Source organism: Nannospalax galili, unplaced genomic scaffold (genome assembly GCF_000622305.1).
Source record: "Nannospalax galili isolate Female #2095 unplaced genomic scaffold, S.galili_v1.0 scaffold260, whole genome shotgun sequence".
NCBI lineage: Eukaryota > Metazoa > Chordata > Mammalia > Rodentia > Spalacidae > Nannospalax > Nannospalax galili.
Window position 1 is genome coordinate 155,391 of NW_008346259.1, and position 3,468 is coordinate 158,858.

Genomic DNA, 3,468 nt, shown 5'->3' on the forward strand with positions numbered 1-3,468 from the left:
ATATGATCCTTGTTTCCGTATTCTGGGGTACAAAGAAGCAGTATCAGAAGCACTACTCTGCTGTGATTGTGAAGAAGAAATCCCAACCTATTAAAGGTCTACTTCAGAATCTCCATCTGTAAAAGTTAGTATTTAGCAAGAGAATATGAGAACTTTTACCCCCCAAGGAGAGCAAAATAACATGAATCATGGAAATATCCTCCATTAAATGTAATGATTCATCAGCTTCATTCTGTAAAGCACCAGAAGAAAATTATTACTGATAAACCACAACAATGGTGTCTAAATTGAGGAAATTAGTGCAGTGCACCTCAGCCAAGGGAATGATTACCCTGGAAATAAATGGATACAGGTGTTAGCAAACACCTACAGGTTGTGATGGTGGTAGAATAAAAACCCAAAGAAAAGTACTACAACACTTGAATAAAAAAATAACAATTTTCTGTATTGTTCAATCAATATTAATCCCCCTTGTTCAGCGATTTCTTATGTGTTTGAATAATCAGTCTTAGGATCTGAAAAATTCTTATCTTCCTTTCTCCCTAAATAAGTCAGTTTCTCTAAACAATGCATTCAATTTTGTTCCAATGTGAATTGTCCCAAGACTTGTCCACAGAAGCTGATAAAACCTCCAAGATAACACCCTCACAGGATATGCTCTCTTCTCCACAGCCATACAACAACGCAAGTCCATCTTCAGTAGAACTGGGGATTGGTTAATGTAATTTTCAGCTACCATGTAAGAAATATTTTGAGACTGTAAATGATGCACTTATTAATCTTGAACAATTAAACATTTGAGGACAGAATAGAGCAATGAGTTTGCTTATGAACCTACAGCAATATTGTTAGCATGAACAAGACCAGCAGACAACTATGGAAATGAGCAGTAGTCCCCAGTCTTAACCAAGGAACTACTGGTAGCTGATTACTGCTGGGTGAAGAGATGATCTTAAAGGAAGAGACTCTAGATAGGTTCACTAGACCTCAGTGGATGAATACGCAGTGAGGGATGCCTCGGACACTAACTTGACATGATGGGCCTTAACACAAATGACAGAATGCATGAAATCCAGTTGAGTGAGGGCACTATGGGAGGATGCCAATGATAAAGGGGGTATAAAGGTGATTGAGATAATCTGTATGAAATATACCAAAACTCAACAAAATTGACAAAATACAGGGAATATATACTATCATAAGAAGAAAATGCATATATATTTGGAAATAAGCTCATTATGCAAGAAAAGTAAAAGGCTACAAGTTCAGAATATCAAAGATTTTGAGAAGGAAAGGACATATGGCCCTTGTCATTGGGAACATTTACCTGAGCACAAGACATAGCTCTTTCTTTTGTGAGTTTCCTCTGGAGGCAGTCTTACCTATACAAAACCCAACATTCTTTGGAGAAACTTCTTATAAGTTTACAGAACCTGCCAATATAACAGGAGAAAGAATCACTTCAGAAAACAAAATTAGGTCAAACTCAGTCTGCTGTCACAGCAGATACGCAGGATGAAACCACAGTGTAAGTTTCTGCTTTCCTGACATCTGGTCATCTGCCCTGCCAACCAGGTTGACAATTTCTTCATGTTCATAGGAATAGGGCTGCACTGACCTCCTTACCCAGGCAAGGCAGACCAGCAGATTTTTCATCCTATGGAATAGAGAAGTTGAACTCGGCTATCAGCCAGAATGACTTGTGTTGACATCAGCCTCACCTTTTCCTGGGACTGTTAAGTGCAATAGCTCTAATGCTTACATGTACCTTGTGGTGGAGGCACAAATAACACGTACCTTGTGGTGGAGGCACAAATACAAGTATTTCTTTAAATACCTGAATTTCAGGGTTAGTTGGTTTTGAATTTTAGAGATGGATTATTAATTTTCTGAGGAAGACAGCATGTTTTAATTATTTATGTGGTATCTGGCAATTTTTTATGTTTTATATATATAGATGTATACATATATTAATATTAGAGCAAATCAGAGTAATTAATACACCCACATATTAAACTTTTACCATAGAGTACAGTAAAAAAGAACCAAATTCATCTTTTCTAACAATTTTAAGATATAAATGCATTGGAAAGCTATATTCAACTTCTTGTGGCACAGAACTTTCAAAATTAGTTATCTCGTAAGAAATTGTATTGTTTCTGTTGTTTTCCCATATATCCTCATTCACTGTAACCATTATTATATCTTCAACATCTATCATTTGTTCATATTTTTTCTTATGGCTGAGATGCAGTGCTTGTAGTGTGTTTCAACTTCCTTTACCTAACATATTGGACACCATGGTGCCACACATGAGACAATTCAATGCTTTTCTATGATGAACTTTATTTCTCAGAAATGTATTTTATTAAATCTCATATGTTAATGGACATTTTAGTCAACTCAGTACTTTGTAAATAGTGCTGCAATCATTAGGGAGTGTATATATCTCTATCCCATATCCAATTCCTTTCTTTCCAGTACATATCCAGGACTGCAATTGCACCATTAGACAGGAATTCTTGTTCTCATATTTAAGAAGCATCCAAGTACCTCTGCATGACGCTGTTCTAATACTCATGTCCACTGGCTATGATTATGTCAACAGAAAATATCTTCAAGAAGAGTCAACATACCTTCATGATCAACATCATCAAAAGGGTAGAGATGGATGGAAAGTCCTTTAAATCATGCAAACTTTATAATAAGCATTTCGTCCACATCCAACAAGACAAGTGTGTCTACTCACTCCTAGTCAACAGAGTGCTGGAAGTCTTTCCACAGATATAAGGAAATAAAACACACAAAAGTAAAAGGAGTTAAAGTACCTGTTTACAGATGGTATCATTCTGCACCTAAGAGACCCTAAAGATTCCACCTGAAAGCTCTTAGAGCTGAAAACCACTTTCAGCAACACATCAGGATAGATTAACATACAGCAATCAGTAGCCTTTCTGTACACCAATGCAAGCATATGGAAAAAAGAAATCAAATAATCAATCCTATTCACAGGAGCTATAAATGTAAAAGTACCTAAGAATAAACCCAACTACTAAAGGATACAAATGAACTCTACATTGAAAACATTAAGACACCCAGGAAAGAAATTTAAGAATACACCAAACGATGAGATCTTCCACACTCAAAGACTGGAAAACTTAATCTTGTGAAACTGGCCATCCTAAGAAAACCAATCTAGAGATTCGATGCAATCCCAATGAAATGCCAGTGCATTCTTCATAAATACACAGAAAACATCTTAAAAATTAATATCAATGAAGGAAAAAAAACAAAAACAAAGCAAATCTGCGCAAAAACAATATGGTAGGAGTCAGCAGAATGCCTTGTGTACTTCGGACCTCAGTAATAAAAACGGGATACTTCTGGCACAAAACGAGATCCACAGGCCGGCGGAACAGAATAAAGGACCTAGATACACTTTCAAATACAGACACCTCACTCTGCCAG

General features: G+C 36.4%; 1 pseudogene; it reads right to left on the bottom strand.

The window, feature by feature from the left end:
• LOC103741739 overlaps window positions 1-2,721 on the bottom strand; it is a 111,137-nt pseudogene extending 108,416 nt beyond the window's left edge.
• Window positions 2,722-3,468: the final 747 nt, after the last annotated feature.